Source organism: Opisthocomus hoazin, chromosome 1 (genome assembly GCF_030867145.1).
Source record: "Opisthocomus hoazin isolate bOpiHoa1 chromosome 1, bOpiHoa1.hap1, whole genome shotgun sequence".
NCBI lineage: Eukaryota > Metazoa > Chordata > Aves > Opisthocomiformes > Opisthocomidae > Opisthocomus > Opisthocomus hoazin.
In genome coordinates, this window is record NC_134414.1 from 91,134,155 (window position 1) to 91,161,973 (window position 27,819).

Sequence of the window (27,819 nt, forward strand, 5' to 3'; positions counted from 1 at the left end):
GTCTGCCTACCAAAAACATACACATCTTTTCCCTTGTTAAAAATACATTAAAACCAAGTTATATCTTTGATTTAACTTAAGACTACATTTAGTGGGACAGTGTCAGTCTAGATGCAATGTTTTATATATTATTGTTTCATGCATAAGGTTTTGGGATTCTGTACACAGATGCTAAATGTAGATAAATGGGCTCTTTGTTAGGCTTAGTGTAGTAAGGCTGTTAATAAATTCTAATTCTTCTAGAGAGGAAAGGTGATTCTTCTTTCCTGTGGAAACCTAGTCTCTTAGAAAACAGGTCAAAAGAGCCCCATGTGGGGGATACTGCTGGCATAGGTGAAAACAACAGTAGCTAAGTAGAGTTTAAATGCAACCAGGAGAGAAGGGAGTACGAGGGAGGAGTCAGACAGAGAAGCAAAATAGAGTATTTAAATATAATGAGAGGGGCATGCTTTGGGAAACTGTTTATGGAAAGTTACAAATGTTCTGAAAACAAAACTGATTTTAAGAAAATAATCACTGGAAAAATATGTGAGCTATCCTATCTAATCTGTTTTCATTCTGACATCATTGCTAGGGACACCAGAGCTCCATGGGGGGAAAAAGGGGTGGAAGACAATGTGATCTGTGAGACTATAATGATGTATGTCAGTACCATTATTCTGAGATGAGCTGAGGAGTGCAGTGTTGATGGATCTAGACATAGAGGAATTGCCCTCAGAGCTGAAGACACAGACTACTGCAAGAGAAAGCCACTCTGCAATCATGTCATCTCACCCCCTGTCTCGTTCCAACCAAACGCTGCCATAAAACTACAAATGATGCTCAAGGATGAAATACCTCACGGGGAAAGCTACCTACGTACACTTGAAGGTGCCTATTACACACAGTAAGAGATATTAGGATAAACGGAATCCATTAACCACAACTGGTCATTATTACTGAAATAAAGATGTATAGTTTCTTGAAATGTCAGATTGTCTAAATTACTGTAGTCTGGAAAGAAATATTATTTAACTTTATTCTGTGTACTATTTTCTTGTCATGGAGAAGTTATAAAAACACACTGACTTTAGAATCATAAAAGAACAACAAAAGTGTTTTTACTTTGCTAAAAGTCAATTTACTCCATCGGAAAATACAATGCAAATGATGGCTTGCACACATAGGTTGTTTTCATCAGGTATCAGCACTGTCATAAACACAATAAATTACAGTAAAAAGTGGACCGAGTTCAGAATATCTAAACAAATTAAATGTCAACAACTCAATTATTCATCTTTGCTTCTGCAAGTCAAAACAGTCACATCCTGATCTCGCAGGTTATAATTAGGCTGAGTCCTGGCTCTGTCAAAGCAGAATGTGTATCTTGCAATCTACCCACACATGTTCAGGAAGCCAGAAGAAAGGGCAGTGGTAATGCCTAAGAGGAGAATACAGCAGGTGGCTGAGCAGCACAGAAAACCTATTTTTAAACTAAGAGGCAGAGAGTAGGTAAGCTCTAGATCACTGGTACTTCTCATAGCCTAAACAAGTCTCGTTAAATAAGACAGTAAAACTATTTCTTACAGACCACGCGCTGTTCCGTCTGTTACTTCCCCCCTCCTGGAAGCGCTCTCTTTGGCTTAGGAGTGCTGCGCAGACCAGCTAGCAATTCTGTGGTGGGGATGCGCAGAAAACCCTCGTCCCTGTTGAATCGCCACAAACACCTGTGCCAGGCAAATCTTGCGGAGTAAACCACTTGCCATTTCGGTGAAGGATGGTTGCAGCACCCACCAAATGGAGAAGGAAAATATTGGTTTGTAGCCCTTGCGTGGAAATGGTTGCACAGGGAGGAATGAAACCGTAAGTCTTCGATCAAGAGCCCAATCTTCAAAATGAAATGATCCCATTCAAGAGCAATACTTGCAAATTACACATTTCAAAATACACATTTTAGGAAAAGCTTTGTAAAAGGATGTCAGTGCGGTTATAGCAAACTCTACCACCTGAGAATTGTGACTGTCACCCTTTATTGCACGTATTAAATATGCAACGCTGTATAGGAAATTCATGATAAAATTCTTTTTAAATTACTGCTTGCTCAACTGAGAGCTTGGTTCTGGGGAAAGCAACAGCCAGTTTGCAGAGAATAATAATAAAACCAGTATCACTCCCTTTTGTTGCATTGTTTTCTCTCAAGACCCTAGGAAAGAAACAATATCTATTCACTTCTTCATGGCTTTTGTTTCTTCTGTATGTAATGAAATGTCACTGCAAGAAAGAATAAATGAATAATCTGCTTCCATCCATGTGGCAATTTCTGCACTTTTCAGCTAAGCAAAACTCCCATTGATTTTTGCCTGTTTAAAGGCTCTTCTAAAACGCTGTGATGGTATCTTGGCCCATGTATTTACACTTACACCTGCCTAAACCATATGGATAATGCCACTTCCTCAGTATCCTCTTGCCATCCACTTTCACTGATGCTTACATCAGATTTATTCTTACCTGGCTCTTAGTGTCAGTGGCTTGATACAGATGCGGTGGGTGAGCAGCTCTTTCCTACCGAGACTGTATTACATTCGTCAGCCATCAAACCGGTAGCTACCTGCGCGCCTAGCTGGTAGAGTGACTCACAGGAGCTCCTAGAGAAGACACGTGTAGGACTTGGCACTTCACGCTGTTTCCAACAGATCAGACTGCTCTGATCTGCACTGGAGGGCCAGCCTGACACCGAGCCAGCTAGGTTGTGGGACCAAACAAGGGAGCCAAGACAACCTGGCTGCTGCCTTCAAGTGTTTGTCTCTGACCTGGATCACTTCACAACCCCCTTAGGAGTCCCTGGGAAAAACACTTAGGTGGCCTAGACTTGGGCATTTTCCCTTCTTTTTATGGGAAAAATGTCTACAAATGGTATCTTGTTATGAATTAGACCTGCTGCTTATTCGTATTCAGAGTCATATATGCTTGTTTTACCTGGTAATTCATATTTTTTCTTATATTTAACTTTAGTGTCTTAGTGGAGTCTAGTCTAGCTTCTCAAAACAAAATCTCTATTATGATGTGCATGTCAGGAAAAAAAAGGGCTTGGCCTCCACATCCGTGCCTGATTTGCAAGGGTTCACATTGGAAAATTCCATCTTTTTAGCTGAGTGAAATTAGCCTTAAACTTTTGGATGCAGTAAACAAAAATCTGTTGTACTCTAACATTTCTGTTACAACCACAAGATGAGGGAGAAAAATATTGTGACGAATACTGAAGAAACCCAGAAGTGAGTTATGATGTTTGACTTCACACATGTAAAATTATGGACTGCTGTCCTTATTGAAGCAAAGCTCAAGATGAAAATTTATAATAAAGTGTTCTATCTTGTCTATCACACACCATATTACGAGAAACATCCAAAAGAAGGCAGATCTCAGTAAAAAGAGTAACTACATCATATTAGCGTGTGAAACTGGTTACTTGTGAGAAGCACTGTAGGAAAAGGAAATTGATTTTGTGTAGGTTATAACAAAAAACCCGCAGTTCTCTGCTCAGATTTCGCCACAGCAGTGGTTCTGTCCATGCCTTCTCACAAAAATTCAACATGTACTACATTGCTTACAATCTGGCCTCATATTAAAATGACAAGATATGCTGATAGAAAAAAATTGTTTTAATTGCTAGCATATGTTACCGGAAATTCATCTAGTTAGTTTTAAGCATTAAAGCATTACCTAGTCATTTATCTTAATTTTTGACATGTAGCACCACTGCCTTCGATCCTGGAATCAGTTACAGGCATAGGGGGATAATTAAGGACCGCAAAAGCCATTGATAATATCTGGAGTAGCAACATTGGCAGCACATTTTCTACCCTTTAGACAACAGCGTCACACCTTGAAGTTCAGTTCAAGTTATCCTTGTAGCTATGGATAATGTGATATACTCCTGACACACAACATGGGAATATCCATATACAAACTGGGAGTTTTAGCAGACTTGTAAGCATGAAAGTTTCAGACGATCAGTTTGACTGCCGTCAGGTCTTTCAGACGTTACATTAGAAAACCTCCAGGACCTTTCTTCTGAACTATAAAGCTCCAAGTCTCTGACTACACTGGCAAGCACCAAGGCCTAACAGAAGACCTACAGAGTGCAACAGTCGGTGCTGAGGGCCTGATCTCCAAGCTATGCACATTTCAGGGATTCCTAGTGCTCGACTAGTTCAGTCTGAGTCCCACCGAGTGCTCGTTCGTGGCTGGAGTGCAGTAGGTGCACTCCTGGAGCACCTCTGCCAGTTTAGCTTCATCCAAAAGGGATCTACTTAGCGCGCTCCAATGCCACTCCACACTGAGTCCAAGCGCTATAAGCAGACACAATGACAGCATTTTACTTCAAAAGTGCATCCCTGATCCAAACTAAAACACTTAGGTGCCCCAAGGCTCATGAGGCAGTCTGTGTGGAATGACAAATGAAAACGAGGAGCCTGATTTTCATGCACTGCAATGCCTTAGGTTCTGTTATCTGCCTGCGCAGATTTTTTTAAGGGTTAGTGTTAGATTAGCAATACTCCACCATCGCCGAGTCCTACGGCATGGTACATCCAGTGGGCTTCACAACATTTTGCTAATTTAAACAGCCACTGAAGCATACCAAGAAAATGGGAGCCGAGGTCCCACGCCCGTAACTTGCAGAGCTGCATTTTGCCACGATGCATCTGATACCCGACGTTTGCCTGCAAGTGGCTTTAGTTTTTTAACCCTGTTTTTAATTTGTGTAGGCAAAGCTGGAAAGTGCCAGCCTGACAGGCGCCAGCAACAGAACCCGCAAGCTGAGACGAAGGCTCTGAACAAGCCGGAGAAGTGCTGGAGTGCTGGAGGCACTCTCACCCTGTCAGGAGCTGACCTGAGGGAAATGGAGATACCGATTTTTAACATCTCCCCCTCCACCCAGCAGCAGCAGCTCCTGCGGCCCCCCCGCCCCGTTCCGCACGCGGGTGACTAACGGCTCTGCCTGCCGGGGGCGGGGACCAGTTTCCACGCCAAAAAAAAAAAAAAAAAAAAAAAAAAAAGCCCATCTGTCAGGCGAAATCCCACCCTGAGGAGAAGCCAGCTGCCCCCTCCCCGTCCAGGGCGGGCCACCTCCCGGGGCTGACCCCCGCACCTCCACCCGCCCGCCCGCGCCGCCAGCAGCGGAGGTCTCCCTCAGACCGCTGCCGCCTCCGCTGCGGACCGGCCTCCCCTCGGCTACCGCCACCCGCCGCCACCGCCTCTCCCCCGGCGCGACCCCGCCGTCGCCCGCAGCCCCGCGCCCGTTGCTCGGCAGCTGCGAGTCAACCGACCCTGCCGCGAGGGCGGGCGGTGCCGAGGCTGGGGGCGGTGCCAGCAGGGGGGGGGGGGCGAAGGCGAAGGCTCATGTCTAGCTTCTATTGGTCGAGGAGGGTGTGGGTGCGGCCTGAGGGCGGCTCCTTCCTTTGCTACTGGTGGGAGGGGGTGTCAGTGCGGGTTTGAGGGGCGGGGTCGGGAGGCTAGTGGCGTCGGTTGAGCGCCGCGCTAGGGCGGGACCGCGGCGGGCGGGGGGAGCGGAGTGAGGGGGCGGCGGCGAGCGAGCGTAGCGCGCGTCCGCCGGGTGTAACGAGAGCAGCGGCAGCGCCGGAGCGGAGGTAGGGGAGCCGCGCGGGGCCGGGAGGTGGCCGCTTGCCCTCCGCCGCCCTCACCTGTCGCCTCCCGGCCGCCGGGCTCTGGCTGCGGCGGGGCAGCCCCGCGCCTCGCCCCCTTCCCTGGGCTCCGTCCCTTCCCCCCCGCCGCCGGGCGGTCGACGCCCACCCTGCCGCCCCGCCGGGAGCAGCTTCCTGGGCGTCTCCGCCGGCGGGCAGCTCCGCTCCGCTCCGCAACCCAGGTGCGGCCGGACCGCGGGGTGCAGAGGCTGCCGGGGCCGGCGGGGGTCCCCTCGCCGCCCCTCGCCTCCCGGGGGATGCGGGGGGGAGGGGGCAGAGCCCGCGGGCGCGGCTGCTGCTGGGCCGCGCAGGTCCTGGTTTCGCTGAGGTGACCCGGGGAAGGGGGGGGTTCCGCCCGCCTGTGTGCCGTGCCGTGCGCCGGCTCTGCCCCTTCCCTCTGAGCAGAGGGGTTGCTGTGGTGCGGGGGAGGGAGCGCCTCTCCGGGGGTTTTTTGTCTTTGGTGTGTTTTTGGGGTTTGGGTTTTGTTTTTTGTTTTTTAATCAGTGCCCGTTATGAGAGAATCAGCTGGTGATTACCGGGCGGGCGGGAGGTGATGGGGAGCCAGCACCCCGGAGGGAAGGCTGTGCCGCGGCTTGAGCCGCTGGCCGGGAGGGGGGTGCCGGGATTCCCGCTGCTGGGCTTCTCCGTTCCTCCGCTGTTTGGTTGGCCGGCGAGCTGGGAAAACCCGGCTGCTGTCCTTGGACTTGAGCACACGGAGGGGAAAACGATTCTTTTTCCAGGCAGGGTTCTGTGTGTTTGCGGCAGTGCCCCTTCCTGGGCTGGCGGAGCGAGAAGCCCTGGTGCTGTTCCCTTCTCTTGGGCGTACGCGAGGGCTCTGCCCGCCGTGTGTGGCTGCCGAACCCGTGGCCCCGGCGGCGGGGATCCTCCGTCTGCCTGCGCCGTGCGCTGCCCACCGCTGCTGCGGCAGGTACCTCTCCCAGGCACCAACAGCCGGGAGCTGCCGTAGCGAAATTAGTAATGGTCGTGCAAATGCCTGCGTGCCGTGCCTTGGGTGAGGGAGGCTGTTGCCTGGCTGCTGCTCGGTAGGCTTGTCGAGAGGGTAATACGTTAGCCACAGTCATATCCGGAAGAGTTCTCATTTATTGCAAATGCCTATTTATTTAGCAAAGCTTTAGATCACCTGAAATAGGCTGTGAGATAATATGAAACAGAGGAGGGCTAGCAAAATCCATTGGTGTACTCATAGGTGTGAATCTTGAATGCCTTCAGGTTCTGCAGCATTGCAGGACAGAAGTTTTAAATTGTCCTGTTAGTTTCTTTTGTTGTCCTCATGCCTCTGTGCTGTTTCTCAGAGAGATGTTGAGCACTGCCAGCTTCCAGTATGAGCGATCAAGTTGTATATTGCCAGTTGGTAATGGCTTCTTGGCTAGTACGATCTACAATTCCTGCTTCATTTTACTATCTGTGAGGGCACTTTACTGTTTTTTTCCCCAGATCTCAGCATAAGAGTGTCAGATCTAACATTTCAAATAGTCTGCTGGGTTTGCCTAAAACAACATGGTCTTTAAGATTTTTCTTGTCTTAGTGTGTGCTGACTTAACAGCAAAGAGATCTGCAGTTGAAAAAAAAAAAACAAGCTCTTTATAAGATATACCTGCCTGTAGTAGAAACACGAAGCACCATTTTAATAGGTGGATTGAATAATAGAAGTATTGGCTTTTTCTATTGTACAGACTTAAATATCACCTCTAGTTGTGTGGGTGTTTAACATTTCTCTCATTTTGCTCATTTGTCAATAGGAAGGGAAATCTCCCCCTTTGTACTTCTGGCAAGATGTTCTGCAAGGGGAGAGCCCTCTCCCTAAAGAAACCTCTGCATTGAATAACTCTCAGGGCTATCGCCTTGTTTGTCAGCATTTACCTAAAACTGTAGTATTTAGGGATTTAAATCAAAATTGTATCGAAATCTTTGTAGTCGTGTTTTAACCCCTTAGATTTTTCTGGCATGCACAAAAACTGGATTATGTATTACAATGGGTGAAAGACCATAGTTTATAGGAAAGGGAAGGAATCTAAAGCTGTAGCAATCAAGTGCTGCAAGGAGCAAGTGCTATATCATATTTTGGAACAAGATCTTTTGAATTAATTTCAGCCAGTGATTAGACCTGCGGTTGAAAGCAGTTATCGTCATTCAAAAATACACATGTAAAAAATATTTGCATTATGCCTGACTTTTAGCTTTGATAAAATCTTGACAATTTTAGTGAGTCTGATATATAATCCATGTTGGTTTACGTTAAAGATTTTTTCTTTTTATGTTTTAGAATTGAACTTTATGGAAGCTGAAACTGGAAATTTGTTTTGATTCCTTTTGTCTGACTTTAAAATGAGAGTTGTAACAAACCTGTTAGTGTTATAGCTGATCTGCTCTGGCTTAGTTTTCAAAACTTGAATTGTTGAAACAAAGAAATTGCAGATTCATTTGAATGTTCTCATAGATCCTTTCAGTTTAGTTTAATAATAATGAGGTTCAAATACTGAAATGTTTACTGTAGGTCTATATTCCTAACAAACCCCTTGAGAATATCAATTTTGTAAGCCTTTTTTACTAGTGAAATAGCTACAGGAAAATGGACAAAATCATATAGTCAGTACAGAGAGAACTTCATTTTTGTAAAGAGTCTGTTGGAAGCTATTGTTGGAGCACTGGTATAGTTAATGCCATGTTCCAGTATTTAAAAGGTGACTACAAAGAAGGTGGAGACTCTCTATTTAGGAGGAGACACATGGAAAAGACAGGGGTAATGGCACAGGTTGCTCCTGGGGAGATTCCAGGCGGACACAAGAGGAAAATTTTTCACAATGAGAGCAATCAGCTGCTGGAATAATCTCCCCAGGGAAGTGGTGGATTACCCAGCATTGGATACTTCTGAGATTTGGCTGGGCAGGGTGCTGGGCCATGTTGTTCAGACCATGCTTTTTCCAAGAAGGGTTGGACCAGGTGGTTCCTGAGGTCTGTTCCAAACTTGTATTCTATGATTATGTGAACTATAGTGCCAGCACGGCTTGACATAGCAGTGGCTATTTAGGTTGTTGTATGGAGCAGGACTGTGTGAGTGGGAGGAGAGCTAAGACTGCAAGTACAAGGTAGAATAAGAGAATAATTTCTGTGTGCAGAAAACACCCTCTATATATAACGGAAAGCCAGTTCAGTGCTGTTATAAAAATAGCTATTTATAGTACTGACTATATATGGATGCTCTTGAAAATTGTTCACATATAAGCATTAGCTTTCTCTCTCTTGAACACACAACACTGAGCAGTAGAAATGTGGAAACTAAAAAACTGACGAGCAGTTTTCCTAGGAATTAGTTAAGCTCTGGACAAGATATGAATTATTATTTATGAGAATTTTCTTGAGTTTATATGCTTTGAGCAGAGCGTGAACATGGGTCATGAAACAGTAATGAGAGGGAGCTATCCTGGAAATATGTGAACATGGAGGATAAGTGAACAAGAACGGTTTAGGTTTGTCATAACTTATATTTGAGAATTTTAAAGAATTTTAGCACAACTCTAGTTGTTTATCTGGATTTTTACATAGAAGATCAAGGCATGAGAATGATCAGTGACTTGTTATCTCTAAAGAAGGTATGTAATATAATGAGTAATAGAGTTTATTTCCTGGGTCCAAATTCTGTATTCTAACTATAATACTTCAGTATCTAGATGGAGATTTGTTTGTGAGTGGTAATAACCATCTTTCTGCGTCAGAAGCAGTAAGAATTAATTTCATAATATAAATTAAAATGAGCATTAAACCAATATAAAAGTAAACTGAGGAAATCACTGTTACAACAACAGCCCTCTTGCCGAGTCTGCAGTTCTTAATATTAAATATGTACAAAGGAAAAATGTTAAATTTCTGAATGTTCACAACACTAATGTATTCAGCTTTTAAAAATAAGGTTTTTTATTTTGAATGTGATAATGTATTTCTTTGTCACTGTGTTAAATACGGTATTTTAGCATAGCTGAAATAATTGTGTTAAATATCTTGATGAAATCACAATTAAAGAACAAAATAAATTTAAGAGGTTCTACATGTCTTAAACTCTGTTGCTATGGAAATATTGCACGTTTTTTTTTTTTTTCCCCTCTCTTCTCTGAGGCAACCATGAGAATTTCGTACGAGTAGGCTAGCCTTCAGAGAACTTCCATGCCTGTTCACTTTAGGAAAAATAACTTTCAGAAATGAATGTATGGACCCTGAAGTTAGAGTGGTGTTCTGCTTCTCTGTTCGTATGAAGGTTGATACCTAAGTTATGTTTAGTTGCTGTGGAGTCAACACAGTCTATTGCTCTGTCCTACAATGACGAAAAAGTGAATGGAATAAATAGGTGGTTATGGTTAATATATGATGACTTTCTATGATACTTATCTGTGATACTGAGGTGTTTAAGTCTCCAGAAGGTTTTAATTCTAGCTTTAGTGCAATTAGATTTATTTTTCTAGCATTATTTCAGAAGAGATGTTAGTATGCTTCAGTTTGGCTTCAAATTTGTATTCCTGATCTAGGCTGGTTGAACCTTCTAGTGTTGGAATTGCCCGTTAATGTCTTGAAAATTATTTATTTTGGAAAAAGAAGATAATCTTGCTGTGGGACGCATCCACAAGGAATACTTGTCTGGCAGTATTTTAAAAAAAAAAAGGGGGGTGGGGGGGTGGAACAAGTCCTGAAACCAAAAAACAAGTTTCTTCTCTCAAAAAAACAAAACGTGAATCAATTTTGGAATGAATCCTTATTATGCTGGCCACATAGAGCTCCAATTGTATCATTGTCTCTGTTAACCTTTTCTTATGGATGACTATAGAAGTGCAGATGCTAATGGTAACATGCTGCTTTGTTCAGCTGAAGGAAAGGGAGGATGTGGCTGTAAGGGTCAGTAGAAACAAATATTTATTCAACTATTAAGTATAAAAAAAAATTATTGAAGCTTGAATATGAAAACAAACTTTTTTCACCCCTCCTGCACTTTTCTTCATATTTAAGTGTCAGTGCTTAGGTGTCAGTGTTTAAAAGCCATCATGTATTGTAGGAACTGTACATTTCTTGGTGAATTCAGAGAAATGGTAAACCTTACAATGACTTATCTGCAGGGCAGAATTCTTATTTAGCTTAGTTCCTAAGAACTATATTTTGGTTGATCTCGTCATCTAACAACTAATCGTGAAGCCGTTGTGTTTGTGGGGAAACCCTTAGTTTTCAAACTCAGAAGTTGTTGTGTCTTGAAATGGATTTTTTTTTTTTAAGTTCCTACTGAATTGATAATTATGTGGGGTAACTATCTGGCATAGAATCACTTGGGTTTTTTCAGTACATTTGGTTTACTTTGAGTGAGCTTAGTGCTTATGAAGCGAGCAGCTACTCTGCTGTGAAGTCCAGCTTACATGTGAAGTGATGAACAGTTACTTGTTGGGTGTCAGGAGGATGGGGCCAGACTCTTTTCAGTGGTGCCCAGCGACAGGACAAGGGGCAATGGGCACAAACTGAAGCATAGAAAGTTCCATCTGAACATGAGGAAGAACTTCTTCCCTCTCAGGGTGATGGAGCCCTGGAACAGGCTGCCCAGGGAGGCTGTGGAGTCTCCTTCTCTGGAGGTACTCAAGACCCGCCTGGACAAGGTCGTGTGCAGCCTGCTGTAGGTGACCCTGCTTCAGCAGGGGGGTTGGACTACATGACCCACAGAGGTCCCTTCCAACCCCCACCATTCTGTAATTCTGTGAATGTATATTAGTTCAGCTCGTCCCTTTCTGACCTTTTGAAGGTAGATCTTTCTGTTTGTCCTGTGTGTGATAGACTGGATGATATTTTAACTTGTTAGAACAATTTGATTTCATGGCCACAAAATAACTTCCAGCTGGTAACTTTTTTAAGCTTTGTACCAGCAAGTGGGACTTTGTACTTAAATATTTACCTTTAAAGCATAGAAACTTCAGAGTTAAACTAGAGAGTACAGTAAATTTGTGTTTATAAGCATCCTACTTCTTGTTACATTTCCTAATCTTAAGAAACTCGCATTTATTTTTTTGTGTAATTCACATCTCTCAAACTCACTGTGTTTGCCTACACGTGCGTCAGCACTGTGCTGGTGTTGGTAGAGCAGGAAGTCCAGCGTGCCCTGAATGTTGCAGACTCATGGTGCTTGGTGGTGTACACCGCTCTCTTTCTCTGCTCTCCCTTTTCATCTGGACAACACTTCTAGATGATGGCGAAGAGGAAGCTGTGTTCTGATGGGAGTCCTGCAGTAGGTAAGCTTCAAAAGCTTGCTGAAAGGATTTGGATATTACTCTGTGGCCCTTACAACACATTTCAGAGTGCCTGGTAAGGGTATCTTGCTTGCTGCAGCATATCATGTTTATCGTAGGTTCATCAGAACAGTTTTCCATGAATAAATGTAATGTAGTTTGATTCTTCCGCATCTTCCAAGGTGGTGGGGTTTTTTACAGGCTGCATTTTTGGCTGTTTTGTGAAATAATAATAGCGAAGCCAAGGTACATGAAAGGTGGGGATATGTAATAGTCAGCTTTTCGTGATTCTCTTCTTGTCAGAATCATTACACTTGTTCTGATTTCCTGTTAACCTGATGTGTTCGTTAAAAACTTTACAGTAGCTGCAAACAAATTGCAGGAAAAGTTTCCTCTTCTATCTTTTTTTTTTTTTTTTTTGAACACTTGGCAGCATTTTGTTTATTCCCTGGAGTCACTTAAGCCCTCTCTACAAATATTTGTGCACGTGCAATAAATTAAACATATGTTTACTTTCAGTTGTATTGCTTATGGACAAGTGTATACAGAATTGGGGTCGACCTGACTTTAGTTTTTATGTGACCCTCTGCAGAGGTGAAAAAGTCTTAAAACGGTCAAATCATGTAACACCTCATATAACACCTCATATAGTATATGAAACTGTTTTTAAATGCCCATCTTAATTGATATTTCAAATTCTTGTTGTTCCGAATAGGTGGTAGGCGTACTGGCAGCTCTTAAGTGTTTTCTGCATTAACCACAGAATCACAGAATGTTCGGGGTTGGAAGGGACCTCTGTGGGTTATCTAGTCCAACCCCCCTGCCGAAGCAGGGTCACCTACAGCAGGCTACAGAGGACCTTGTCCAGGTGGGTCTTGAATATCTCCAGAGAAGGAGACTCCACAACCTCCCTGGGCAGCCTGTTCCAGTGCTCCGTCACCCTCAGAGGGAAGAAGTTCTTCCTCATGTTCAGACGGAACTTCCTGTGCCTCAGTTTGTGCCCATTGCCCCTTGTCCTGTCACTGGGCACCACTGAAAAGAGTCTGGCCCCATCCTCCTGACACCCACCCTTGAGGTATTTATAAGCATTTATAAGGTCCCCTCGCAGCCTTCTCTTCTTCAGGCTAAACAAGCCCAGCTCCCTCAGCCTTTCCTCATGAGGGGACTGGAGCATCTCTCCTATCATCCTCGTAGCCCTCCGCTGGACTCTCTCCAGAAGCTCCTCATCGTTAGAATATACTTTGGGGATAAAAAATAAGAGATGGACATAGATTTATTATAACTTATAGGAAATTTGCTTTTCGTTATGTGCCATTTGAGGTAAAAAAAAGTTTAATTTGCTTGTGGGTTACTGAAGTATAGAGCTATTATCCAAAAGTTAAAGCTGTTTGTTAGTCAAAGTTTATGCAATTGTCATAACAGTGACAATAGGTGTTAATTTTCATTTGTGAACCTCAGAACATACACTTTTTTAGTTATATGCTTTTTTAATTGCAAGATGCATATTCACTGTCTTTTCCAAAAAATACATTTGTTCCTAAAATGTCACTAGGAAGTTGTGTAAAATTAAATTATTCCTCTTTTTTCCAGGGCATCTTTTTTTTCCCCTGTCACCATGCTCAACTCATTTTAATGACACTGCAGCATTATCTTCTTTTGAGTACTTGCAAAGAGAATTCCAGCTAAAAGGAAGCAAAGGTCTTTGGTGCAAGCAGGTTTTTTTTTTTCTTCTTTTGACTCTTATCTCCCCTCCTTTTTTGTTTTTACTCTTAATCTGCCAATCCACAATGTTACCATCTGGTTGTTTGCTTAACCTCTGCAAAAATGCTTCCAGTCTTCCTTGCCTTGCTTATCAGACAAGCACGGGGTTGCAGTATCCCTTAATCCACCATTGCAGACATGCGCACAGAGTATGCTGTTATCTACCTACATCTGTAAGCTTTAAAAAAAAAAAACAAAGAAACCCCCCAAATCTCTCACCTTAACTAATCCTTGTATGAAAACACCTACCATGAGTCTGTGCTCACTTCAGAAGTTTCATACTTTAAAAACTTAAGTCTACCTTATGGACCTCTTCGCACTTTCCTGATCCATCTGTTCATCTAGCACAGCTTCTTCTCTATCCCTTCACACAATCTTAGGCTGTTGAAATGCAAGACGCCTTTGCAGATCCTTTAAATGGTAGTAGTCTTTATTTTTAATTCTCTACATGTTTTTGTATTTCTTAAAAAGGAAAAAAAAAACAACAAAAAACCTCCCCAAACCGAAAACACAAAAAAACCAACCCAAAACACCTCACCTCAAAATCTTGTGTTTTCTTTCTCCTCTTTTTGTTGTCATTATAGTTACGAAGGATGTTTTAAATTACATGCCATTATAATGTTTTTATGCAACCATCTTTTTCTACTTAACTGTGAAATCTTGTTTGGGTACAGCCTGTGTTTAAAGACAGTTATTTATGGAGCACTGTAGCTGTACATCATGATGTACAGTCCGTAATGTGTTGATCCGGTAAGTCTATAGACCAAAGCTACTACTTTATGCAGTATAACCTATTTTAAAACAGAAAACGTTGAAGTGGGGAGTGGCTAGTGCTGACAAAATACTTTGTGGAACAGGTGGGACTTCAAAGTTTTATTTTAGTTTGAGGGAAGGTTGCTTATGCAATTACTCCATCTGTCCATCCATCTGTCCATTAGCCTGTCCTCCCACCCTGCCAGTAGCTTCTCAACCACTTGCTCAGTTCCTAGTCAACTTTGGCAGCGGGGCAGTGTTCTCCAGCTCTGTTGCAGACATACAGGTCTTACGGAAACAGACAGATGGATTGGGAAGAGACTGGGCAAGAAACGGGGGAACTCCCATCTGTGTCCCTGTAGTCAGCCTGTAGTAGTGCCTGTCATGGAGCTGATGTGGTAGGTTATTGCATTGTGCGTAATGGACAGGATGTCACGGGGGTAACAATTTGGGGATGTTATTCTAGGAGGAAAGTCAGGGTACTGTCATGGGTGGACATGGGACCCAGAGTTATTGTGGGAGATCTTTTTGACAGTGCCTGATGCACTGTCAAACATAAGTGTAACTTATGTTTCTGAAGAATTTGTTACAGGAATTGGGGGAAGAGCTCCTCAGTTTAAACCTATCATAAAAAGCAAGGAAAAAGGAGAGAATTGTAGGTGGAATAGAAAACATGTCATCTGATGTACGTGGGTAAGAGGTTGTACGTATCCTACAAAGTCAGTGACAGAAACATGAACTTGACGCAGAAGAAGGGTGGCAGCCAGCCAGGAGGCACTTCATAGAATCTCATATATAGAACGGGGGGGGGGGGGGGGGGGGGGTGTCAGAGAGAAAAGAGGTGCTGTAGCACAGCAAAATGAATCAAAATCACTGAAATATTTATTGAAAAACTTGGAGGGCTGAAATGTGTGCAGTTTATGATTTCAAGAATTCTTTGACTTCAACACAACAAACGGGTTGCTTAAAAACTGTGCTACTGCTATAAATAAAACCAGATTTTGGTATGAAGGTGACAGTGCGGGATGCCCACAGTAATAGTAACAAAACAGTTTTTTTGGAAGGTGAACTTTGACTCTGCTTTTCCTAACCAAATAGCTACTCCTGTCATTTGGAGATCATTAAATGTTTTTCAGTAAATTCCATATACGTTGACATTTTGGTTGCCTAAAGCTCTGAGTGAAAGGCACATTTGAAAAAAATCATGGCCTTCTGTTAACCTAGTTGTTTTTAATTTGAGTCAGCAGAAGCAACTGACATGATATAAACTCACAGAAAAAAAATCCATGTATATTTGTAATTAATGTATTTGAAACTCAAGGCTGTCTTATCTATAAGTGTGGATACTGGGAGATGTTTGTTTGTTTGTTTTTCCCTGTGGGTTAAATCACATTTGTTTATACAAGCCACCATAAAATACAGTGACTAAAATTGTGTTGCAAATAATATGTATGGATGAGAGCAGATAGGAAGATGCTTGTATTAAGGCCAAAGTCTGCTCACCTTTAATTATACAGAGTACTGAACAGCCCTTAGAGGCTGGGAGGCTTATCCTGTGTTTTTCTACGCCAGTAAAATGGGTAACCTTTTGTTTGACTGTTCCAGTTATATTCACTTGAAATAACTTTCACTGAAAATGGAATGGTAGATCAAGCTTGTTAGCTTGTTCTTCTTCAGAGAATTAGCAAAGAAGTAGTATGCTGTCCTTTTAAATAATTAGACTACATAAAGCTTCAATGCCAGTGTAAAAAAATTCTTCAATTATAGAAAATATGAATAAACAGTTTTACTCTAGTAAAGATACTCTCCCACTCTAAAATCAATGGCAATTTTTTTAAAATACTAGTTCTTGGTTTTTTAATATGTCCTATTTTTAAAGAATTTATGAACAGTGGTTGTAACTTTCACTTTGTGTCTATCAAACTATTTTCTGCATTTTTGTTACATTGCTTAGGGTTTAGTATAACTTCTTCTTCACTTTCTGGTTTTGATCATTAGTTTTATTTGTGTCAAACCACAACACCCTGTGAAGTGCCGCAATAGTTACAACAGAATGGTCCCCACCAAAATGCGCAAGCTGCCAAGCTGCACGCACCTTTACCATCTGACAGGGAGATGTACTCCCAAATTTGGGGAGTGACTTGTAGTATGAAAGGTACAGAGGTGATGGTGTAGGTCTTGTAACATGTGAAAAGAAGGGTGTGTTTTTTATACTGTTGAATCTTGAAGGTAGGGGCTGTATGATGGGACCCCTGTCCTAGTTTGTGCTTATGGAAGTTGCTGTACAGATCAATGACCACTTTCAGTTTCTTCCACCTGTTGTGAGAGTAGCTAATACTTAGAAAGGAAAATCCGGTATCTTTCCTATACTTAAAGCTGGTTTTGCATACAACGCTGAGAATTAAATAGTGGAAGCTGGGTTGCAGTAGTGGGATGGAAGCAGGGATGGAAAGGAGAGTATTTTGCTGAGCATATTTACAGATTTTTGGTCTGATGTGGAGCCCTGTGCGCTGGGTCTCGTGGAAGGCTGGGCCGTGTGGTCGAGAAGAGTCTGGTACAAGGCTGTGGTTAGAGGTTGCCCTTGTGGATAGGGCTCCCGCTAGCCTTGAGCCTTCCTGCTCGAGGTGAAACACTGCCTGGGCAAGCTGTGCTGCCCAAGTATGGTATTATTCAGTGGACAGCAGTCCTTGTGCTGCGCTGCTGATGTTTGAGAGGTATGTCATGCTAACAGTTTAACCTGGGGAGCTGCAGATTCAGTGTAATGTTCGAAGTGTGGGATTTGACAGTTCTGTATATAGCATATATATTTGTGCAGTGTTAATTTATGGGCTTATTTTATCATTTCGTGGCTCATTCGTATCTCTTGGGATGAAAATCCAGTCCACCTGTGAAGCTGAAATAAATGGATTTTATTTTAGGTGCAATGATAGATTAAGATTAAAATGGACCTCTAGAATCAATTACATTTGTGAGATGGATGTTGAATTTTCTCTAGCTTCCTTCTCCTTGTCTGTTAGACTTTACCATTTTATTGAGGAACTGCAGGACAGGTTAAAAAAAAATTGTAGGCTTTCATACTCATTACATATGGCTAACTGTGATGGTGAAGTTCCTCTGCCGAAAACCAGAGATAAATTTGAACGTGATGGGAATTGCTTAGCGTCTGCCAACACTTGGTAGTTACATAGAACAGATTTTCGTCATGATACTGCAGCAGAAGTGGCGTTAGAGTATGCTTTAACTTGGAGTTTAAATCTGGAAGCAAAATATCAAAAGCCGAGATTGTTTTTATGGTGTAATAACACTTGCGTGAGATTACGTTTGTCTAGTTGCATTTTGCAAGCAAAAGCACAAGTATGTTACTGTAGTGTAGTACATGCTCATGTTCAGGTTCTGTAGGGCTAGTGGTAGAACAGCAAATGGTGGTGGGCATGTAAGTATTTGTAGGCTAGAGAGTTTCCTGTGATGCTTGCTTTAAGATTGACTCTAAGAGTACAAAAATTGACAAAATATACCGTTAATGCTCTACAGTTTTATTATAAATCCAACTGTTAAATTATTTGTTACAAAATCATTTTAAATTACAAAAGCCTTATTTCATACTGTACCTAATCTAGCTTGGATAAAAAGTAGCTCTTAGGGATGTCTCGCTGCTGCTTGTAGTATTACTGCATGCCACCAATTGTCATAATGGAACACTTCCCCAGTCATTTATGATCCTTTTTGTGGGACTGTATTGATATGAGGAAAATACTGGATTTTCTTCTTAATACAAGGAATATGCCTTTTGTGCCTTCGATGTGGAATATTTAAGAAACAAAGAAAATGGTACCATGCTAACAGTTTATTTTCTCCTAATTTTTTTTTTTGAAAACTGATAGCACTTGTACAAAGGCCACAGATTATACTGAAATTTTTGTCCTTTAAATACACCTTCAAAATACATGAACTGAAGAGAAATTATCAAAAAGGTATATGGAATACTGAAATATGAAGGGAAATGTTTTTAAAGAATTTTCAAGGAAGTCGTCTGGAATATGTGCGTATTACACTTTTTTTGTACCAACTTCTTCAGTTTGATAAGTCTTTTTCCATTTTCTCTGATTAAATGAAGACAAGTAGACATTCTCTTTTGAACATTGTTCCTTAACAATATGGAATAAAGTAATGTACATTGTGCTTGTCAGTTTTATGGTAGTTATAACTCATTAAAATGCTTTCTAATAATTCCACCTGAGGAAAATACTGTCATTTAATTAATAGCAAAAGCAATTCATCAGAGGCGGAGAAACATAGCTCAAACTAATCTAAAAAAAGATGAGAGCAAGTGTTGAGCAGTTGCACTGCAGTACTGAAGAGAAATATAATCCTCTTGAAGGAGAAACATGCGGAATAGCTTGAAATCAATTTGGAAACATAAGATATCAGTTGCAGGGTGAGAGAGTACTGTGCATGTGCCAGTGCTGGGTATATATGGTACAGCTGTGACGGGAGTGTTAAAAACAGTGGAATATAAGTCATGGTAGCAACTGGACTAAATTCCAGATAATCAAAAGTTTGAGTGCAGCCATTGACTGTCATTTATTTTGGTTCGTTACTGTGCTTCTAAAATATTGTGAGTATGTCATACCAAAATGAAAATCTAAACACTACTAAATGTACATCCTTATGACCCTTCCCTGTCACAACAGAAGAGTTAGGTGAAAACAGGGCTCTGTCCTTGGGTGGTGTGAAACATTGGTTAAATTGCTAGATAATTAAGAATTATTTGCCTACATTGGTTATATGATGAAAGCTGTATCTCTTCTATCAGCCCTTGAGAGTCAGATTTTGCAAACAAGTAGTATGAGCTTTTTGCTTAAAATTCTACCAAAATTATGGGACATCAAGTAAGCATAGTGTGTGTGTTTTTAAATTGCCCTCAGACCTTCAAGGAGGTTAGGTAATAAAGCATTGTGTGCCATGATACATAAGACTATAACCAATTATTCAAAGATACGAAGTGGAGTAAAGAAAATATATTAAATTTGGAAAGAGTGGAAAAATAGACGTGGTTTTAAAAATCGGTGGTTTTAAAAATCTGTGCTGTATAAGGAGTTGTGCTGAGCATGACCTGAAACCATACTGCGAGTTCCATGAATGGGCCTATTTAATTGCCTTGTTTTGCATGTCTTATTTTAAGAGGTTTGTGAAACACGTTGGTGAAATGGAAATTGGAGTAAAGTTGGCGAAAACAGAAATCTGTAGCATGCTTATGCCTTTTGATAGAAACTGCGAATGTTCGGGTTTATGTCTGAACTTGCTGAGTGGTTTTCACCTTTGTTGCTTGGCTCTGTTGAAGGTGGTGCCTTTGTTCTTCCATGCACCACTGTTGGTATGATGTTCTTTATACAATTTTAAGGTAGAAAAGTGGTCTGTTTTCTTTGACACTCATTTGTAAGAATTCTTTTTGTTAGCTGCTTGATGATTATACTCTCATTTGCAAAACAACAAACGTTGTCCCCTCCCGCCCCTCAATCATATGCTAATACTATAAGATATCCCTGTATTATATTCCTTGCAGTTGAGGCACAACTTAATTGAATCAGAGCTGGAGGATGAACAGCAAAAGTTTTTATCTATTCTACTTAAGAAACCGGAAGGTAGAGCTTAAGTGGAAATGAGTTTTGCTGATGGATATACCGACAAGGCATGCTAGGTAGATTTTTCCGTTTTGTGAGTGACAGGAGGTGGGGTGTTCTGAACAGACCTCAGAGTGTCACTGCTCCTGTCTCTGTATATAGGAAGTTGTTTGGAACTGCTTAGTTTTCTTCTTTTGAATTATAGAGATTACAGAGTTCTTGGCTCAGCATTTGAGATTACTGAATAGGAACCAAACCAAAAAGGCTCCTTAGGTTGTAGACTGTGTTTAAGATACAATACTGAAGTATGCTGAGCTCTTTCATTCAGTGATAATTGTCATTTCTCCCTAGAAATTCCAGTAATATGTCCTTCATCTGTCCATTTATATTAAAGAGATGAAAGGTTAGGATGGTGCTTCAGGGGTTTTGCTTGTGATTAGTGTATGTTTTAAGTTGTTTTATGTTTGATTTTGTTCTCTGTTGCAATTTCATGGAATCTTGCAGGCTGTCATTTCTTGTTGGGAAATATTGCTCAAATTATGAATGGCTAGCCGCTCAGTGATGCGTTTTAATGAAGATTATCATTTTATGCTGTGATTTGCTTTGAACAAATTTGCTTATTTCTAGGACCTTGGTGTGCCTTCCAGTGAACCTCTAGCAGGCATGATGAAGATCAGTGGTAGAAATGGTCCTCTTTTGTATCATGGTCCTATTTTAGGATTGCTACCATGGAGGGCAGATGTCGAATAGGTTAAGATTAGGAAGTGAATGGGAATTGTTTCATCTATTAATTATTTTAAAGTGAGAATGAAGGTGTTACTTGCTGCAGTTTTCTGGTTTTGCTTATTATGGCTTGTGTGCTTCTTAGTAGCTTAACTATTGACTTCTAGAAAATATTAAGGCTGTCGAAGGGAATTTGTGGGTGGTAGTCATTTTTCTAGAGAATAAGCAGATCTTGTAAGATCTGACTGAGGTTTTTTTAGTAAGACTTTGTTCTTGACATTGCAATGTATATTTATTGAATATAAACCACAGAACTTTGAGTTCTTTTCAACAACTGTAGTTGCAATGGGTGTTTAGTAAGTAAATGTAGCAAATGTTAGAAGTTGGATCTTGTAGCTTTTCTGTACCTAATTTCTCTGTGCGGAGAAAGATTAAGAGATTTATTACCTAACTTCTCCTGGTTTGCAAAAGAGAATAAGAACCCCAGCACCATAATGAAAGAAAGCTGGAGTGCTGAATCCATATATCATTCAAAAGTTTTCTCTTATCTGGAAGTTAGGTTACAATACTCTTGTCTTCTGAAAAGGTAAAGCATTTCTTTTGTGACTCTGTGTTGTTCAGTAACGTAGTTGCTTAACATGGTTTGCTGTGAGAGGCAAAGTGTTAATTTGGGCTGTCATGAGCTCCTCAAAATCTAAGCTGGCCTTTATTTAATTTGTTCAAGTTGAGAAAAAGAAGTCAGTTATTTAGTACAAGTTGTTAAACTGAGTAGTGCATTTTTGGGCATACATTTAAGAGTTTTATTCTTCTAATTAGGACATAAAACCCCTCTATGATCTTGGTAATATTTTTCTCTGGAAGACTAAAGGCCTGGTAGTAATTGAGTCATAATTACATAACCTTTACATTTCTAGCTTTGCAGTTCAGTTGTTCTCTTGTATACAAAAAAACAAAACAAATGAAGTTAAAGAGTATCTCTTATTTATAAAATGTGCAGATAGTGTATATTTGGGTTTAAGCAATAGTTAACGGATAAGGTGATAGAATGTGGAAATACCAAGAGGGAAAGCATTGCTTGTGAGACTGGGGGAGGAGGGGCAAGAGTTTTGCTGTAGTACAGCTATAAACACATTTTACAAATACAGGAACAGAAGGCTAATTAGCTTTTTCAACAGTATTAAATAAATCTTTAGTGAGATCTGGTGTTAACATTCTATTTTACAGACAGCTTAATCTCTGTAGTTCTTGAATTTTCTCTAATGGATTATTCTATTTGGTAGGTTTCTACCGTTCTGAAGTTTTTTTGGAGACTTATGCAAAAGTTGCAATGAATTAGGGAGAGGAAGAAAAAAAAAGTCTTGGGAAAAAGTCCTGGTGAAACGTCAAGCTCAACAATTCTGTGTTTATTTTTTGCAATAAAATTTAAGAACTTCATGCTTAGATGCCAGTTGTGTGCTGTGTCAAGGTGGAATAGAAAAAAAGTCAGTCTGCACTGCACATACATTCATTTTCACTAGAGTAAAAAATACGTGTGTAGATTCAATCTATTTCTGTTTCTCTGAAGTTCGAAGTTCTCTGTCACGCTGAAGTAAAGCCTACCTCTTTTTTTAACTCTTAAATAGAATTGCATTGAGTATTGTAATGCCCACTATCAAATTACATTAGATGATTACATTCTTACAAATAGTGCACTTGTATGATGTAGAAATACTTTGTCATTGATAAGTGTGAGATGATCTACTTAATGGAAGAAGTCTTTTGTATGGTATGTGAGTTTTTAATCTTGTTGTTTTTGTCTTAGGTTACCCACTTGCCCAAGTATGATTCTGAAGCTGTTCAACTGTAATGTTAAGAAAGTGTCTTTTGAAAATTGTGGTGAACTATGTTTTATCAATGGAATTAAAAAAAAAAAAGGGGGGACTGAAACTATTTAGTGAATTGTCTTTTATTCCTGCCACTTTTTTGATAGTTACCTTTAGATATTTAAATTACACAGTCAAATTTTTAAGAACAAAAAACTCTAGCCTATTTATTTTTGTTTAAAGATGTGGCTATGATAACTTATCTGTAAAGGTGACAGTAATAAAATTAAATACTCAACTAGAACTATTCCCCGAAGTCTGATTTGCTGTCAGATACCCCAGAAAACACAGAATGATGCAACATGTTGTAATAGTAAATCATATTTTGTGCATAGAAAGTCTATCCCAAATTGAGTGGAAAAGCTGCTGCTCATTTTCTTGTTTCAGATGAGAATAATAATGCATTGATCGTGTACTTTGAAAGCAGGGAACGCGCAAGAGTTCATTCACCTCTAGAAGACTGACACATGTACACAAAATTGACACTAATTAATAAGGTTTTGCTAATGGGTATTAGGTATAGCAAATTCTACTTTGTTAGTGATTCTCTAAACATGGAAGTTCCGCGGTTATTCTGTGGCACTTCCCTGTGGCTAACATCTTAATATGTGGTGGTATTAATGAGATTACTGTCAGCAGCCTTTAAATTTTTAATTCTGATTTTTGTCAAGGTGTATTTCATAACTAGAACTTGCACACTTGTCAACTCCTCCTTTCTACTACTTGCCTGAGGATAGAAATTCCCTGTTGCTGGCTATAGGGCTTGCTTTACAGCATAAGATCACGTGACAAAGATCACGTGACAGTGTCTTGAGTATTAGTATTTTATCAATGTTTTTCTACGGCTGGGTCTCTATAGGACTTGTTCACTCTGCATATTTATGGTGGATACAAGATGTAAAGAAAAATGTGTTGTTCAGGATCAACTCTTTACAAGGCATAGGCAGTGTATTTGATGGCGAGTACAGGATTCTGTTAATGTCATATGCTTGTGTGCTCATCAATCGAAATACATTGAAGGAGATCAGGAAATATTGAGAGTGGTAACTCCATGTTGTTCTGTGTTCTTGTAGCAGTTAAACAAAGAGTTGCTTTTAAACCAGAAAGAGTAAGTGTCTCTTCCTTTTCAGGAAGACTTTTACATGTTTTGCTTAATTTCTAAATATAAACCACTATTTCTAAAAATAGAAATTAAAGCAATTTAATTACAACTCTTAATGAGTGTTAAGCTGAATGAAGTAATCTAAACTTCTTGAAGTACTGAAAACACACCCTATTCAATTTCCATTCTGATTCCATTTAAACTGATAAAATAAGTGGGAAGACAAAGAACAACAAATAGGACTTCTGCTGTGTACTAACTTGATGTTAGTGGTCAGGATTCCTTACTTAAATGGGGTATTACACTTAAGAGCTATCAGATCAGTATAACAGTAGTGTATTTCGAAGGACAAAGGTAAAAATGTAGTTGCTGTTTAGATGTTACAAATCTGCAAAAAATGAAGAGGCAAAAAAATTCTTTGAAGGCATAAACAGATAAAGGATGTTCTGTTTCTGTTAGTAGACTTAAATGAGGGTTTCAGCATACTGAGATATGTTGAATTTTGGAACAATTGAGCAGAATGAATGGAATTCTTTTTGGCTTGAAACAATTCTACAAAAGGGTGCCATAAGTATGCTATTTTCCTTTCTCTCCATGCCCTGTTCAGCTCCCTTTTGGAGTAGAAGTTCCAATTCATGATATAGCCAAATGGCTACACTTCATGGCACTAACTGATAAAATGAGAATAATTGCTCCTGACTGGATGCAGTTATAAGAGCAGATAAACTGTGACTACAGCTATAACTTAATAACTTTTGAAATTTCTAGGTTTCTGTGTTCTTTCAGAGAGATACCACTTAGCACTATTTTCAATATTCAGTGAAAGCAATCTGAAGACATGGTAGAACTGGAGTGCTCAAATTGTTCTGTGCTTCCTGTGAGCTATTGTAGGCGAAAAATCCCATAGCCTTTTGTAAGTTTGCTTGGGATCCTAACCTTGTTTGTTGACATTTGGGCGTAACCACTTTAGGTCCTTAAAACAAGCTACATACTTTGTGGCCTTTTAATAATGAATGTGACATTTTTAGAAAAAAATATTTTGAACATATGACTGAATTATTACTCAGTCTTTTTGGGTTAACTGTTGTGACACTTGGTTAGCTAAGGCAGTTTGGGTTTTAGCTTGTTCTGTTCCTTAGAGCTATATTCTTTTTACCACAAGGTAAGGCTAATAAACTCTAAATCCTGGAGTAACTACTGTAATCGACTGTCTTAGTCTGCTGCAAAATAGTTTCTAAAACTCCATACAGTAATTTCTATGTAAGGATGATAACATCAAGTTTGAGCTGAACTAGCCTTTACTTGCTGATCCATATTTGGTAAATCATTCCTGTATTAAATAACTCTTCTTGTCATAACTGTCTTATTGTAAATATGGCATGAAATTATGTCCTTTTTAGCTTTTGGGCTAGTGGTGTTAAATACCATTTAAAAACATGTAGTGTTTTGCCAAAGTGCACAAAACAGGGCTATACTGAAATCTAGATTTGAGGAAGAGATTATCCGACTTGAACACAATGAGGACAACAGAATGTTTGAGGTAGTGTGTCTGTACGGGGCAGAGTCTTTGGGAGAATATTCAGGGTTGCCTTTACATGCCTATAGCATTCTTATGCTATACTCTGTATTCCCTTCTGGCTGTTGTCAGAAACCAGATGCTGGGTTTGGTAGACCTGTGGTCAAACAAGTGTATTTTAATGTTCTTGAAAGACTGGATCTTAGTAAAGATCCAATAGCCTTAGCTATTGGCTATTAGATATATTTATATATATATATATATATATATATATATATATATATATATATATATATATATAGCTACTTAGCCTCCAACCCTTCTTTTAAAGGCACAGATCCTATGCTTATGAAAAATGCGTAACACTTTTTTTGAAGATGCTGCCTGTATTCTTTCTTGATTGGGGGAGCTGGGGAAGAATTTTATAAGAAAAAATTGATAACAGATGTATTGATTGGATCTTGTGTCCCTAGGCTGATTTTGTATTTAGCAGGTACTTTTTTAGTGTTACAGGTAGGATTTTTACTTTCTTCATTTAAAATCTGAATTGGTAGCTGTGAGGAAACTTTATGACTTGTGTAAAACACAGGATGACTTTCAGGGAAGATGAAAGAGCCAGTGCTAGAAGCAAACAGAGGAGGAAAAAGTGACAGTATCCTTTACTGCTTATTGACTGGTAAGCAGACAATAAATAGGCATTTTCTTTTATAGTTTTTGTTCAGATATTTGGAAGTACCAATCGTAACCTTTGCTTAAGCTGTGAGTCTTATGCCTGGCTGTTCACTGTGTGAATTACTGGTTTTATGGCAGTTTTGTTTCAATTGGGCAGATCTGGGTGTTTGTGCCCATCTCTTCCGAGTATTTCAATGATTGATTGTGATAGCAAGACATTTTCTGTTTTCTAATGGTCAAGAAGTAGTCTATCTGCCTTCAAAAAATTCCTCAAGCAATTCTAGATAAGGAATTCACTAATGGAATTTGTTTAGCTCTTAAATGTGGGCTATTTTGCATACTGCAGAACTGCATAAACTGCATTTATAACATGGAATAAAACAACGTGTTTTGGACAGATTAATAAATTGGGGGCATATGATCATGTGAGGAGGTTTTTGTTGGTGCCTCTACCTGCTTTTGCATGATTTTGTGTTGTATGAGGACCAGGGCACACTTAAATAATTTCTCTAACACCATCCTGTCTGTCAGCATTTAGAGGATGTCATCAACAGATCACGATGTCATCAACAGATCACATTTTATTGTGGACAGGATGGAGGAATTTGAGGTTACTGAAAACTTCAGGAACTCTGAGAGATAACTTTTTTTTAATCCATTATGATGGATTAAATCATTGTGATGAAAGAGCCTTAAGCAGGTCAGAGGTGATGGCTTCAGTGCCAGTTATACTCAAACTACGTACCCGGGGCGGGGAAAGAACCACAAACAGTATCTCTCTCTTCTGGTTTATATTGTTTTATTTAACGTAGTATTAAATGTTGTAATAGGCACATGATGTCTGTCAAAGGACATGCTTACTTGGGCATTTTCCTCCCTAGTGCCGCACTGTGGGGAAGAGATGCTGAGTGGTTCTTTCATACTTGGGTGTGATTTGGTAGCCTTTGAATTGTGCCTTGGTGGTCTGATTGTAAAAGGCAAATAGTGCAGGCATCAGTTTCAAGCAACTTAAAATCTGTTTTCTTAGAGCTGTGTCTCTTACTGAGTGCCAGGCTGGCTGTCCCTGTGTGCTGAAACAGGAGAGGGATGTTAGAGAGAAGAGACCTTGTAAGCTAAGAGTTCTCTCTAGTTTCCCCGCTTACTCAATGTGTGAGTAGGAGAGAGACTAAAAGCCAGTCATCCTTCCTTGATTGTAGCAGTCTGTCCTTTCTAATTTGAACAACTATTGCTTGGTTAGTGCTGGTACGCTCCAGAGAAATTGTAAGTACACTTAGAGTTAAGCAAGCAATGGAGAGGCAAAAACCCGTCGTTCTTGTGGGAATGAAGATGCATGATCTGGTCCCTTTCAGTAACTTCTCGCTGAAATCTTTTCTCCTCCGCAGTGTTCTAAGTAATAAACTTTTCCATTGTTCTGCATCTCTACAGCGGATTAATAAGACTAAAATCCTTAGGAGAACCTGAGACAGTGACACATTTTTATATGTTTGATTCATGGTTTGGTCAATGTCCTGCTTGTAGGTCTGAGGTTTTATAGCATTATATCACAGTCTCCATAGTGTTCTGTCATGGTTTTTTAGATTTGGCAGTCTTCATAATACGAAGTAGAGAATTTAAGCAGCTAATAAGTCATTTGCTATACAAATAAAATCACAGAGAGGGAATCATCCACTGGTGAGGCAAACACTGGTAACCTAGCATGTCTTAAACAGTCATTTCGGGCTGTGTGCAGCATCTTCAGCGAAAGTTTAAGTTTAACTTGTATCTGTTTTATGGTCCTGAAGGAAGATGGCACAGCTCCTATTGCTTCTTGCAGTACAGGAAGTTAGCCCAGTGGAATCATTCAATTTCTGGGGGCCTCT

General features: G+C 40.3%; 1 protein-coding gene across 5 annotated transcripts in view; it reads left to right on the forward strand.

Annotated features, from left to right (window-relative positions):
• Positions 1 to 5,542: 5,542 nt before the first annotated feature.
• CDKL5 (cyclin dependent kinase like 5) overlaps positions 5,543 to 27,819 on the forward strand; it is a 143,898-nt gene continuing 121,621 nt past the window's right edge. For 2 of the 5 annotated variants that reach the window (XM_075429046.1, XM_075429083.1), the window contains exon 1: positions 5,543 to 5,627. The gene's annotated coding sequence lies outside the window, so the exon portion shown is untranslated. Of the gene's footprint in view, positions 5,628 to 5,770; positions 5,864 to 8,633; positions 8,655 to 9,190; positions 9,293 to 27,819 lie in introns of those variants that run through there. The other 3 variants (XM_075429055.1, XM_075429074.1, XM_075429063.1) reach the window with 3 other exon arrangements.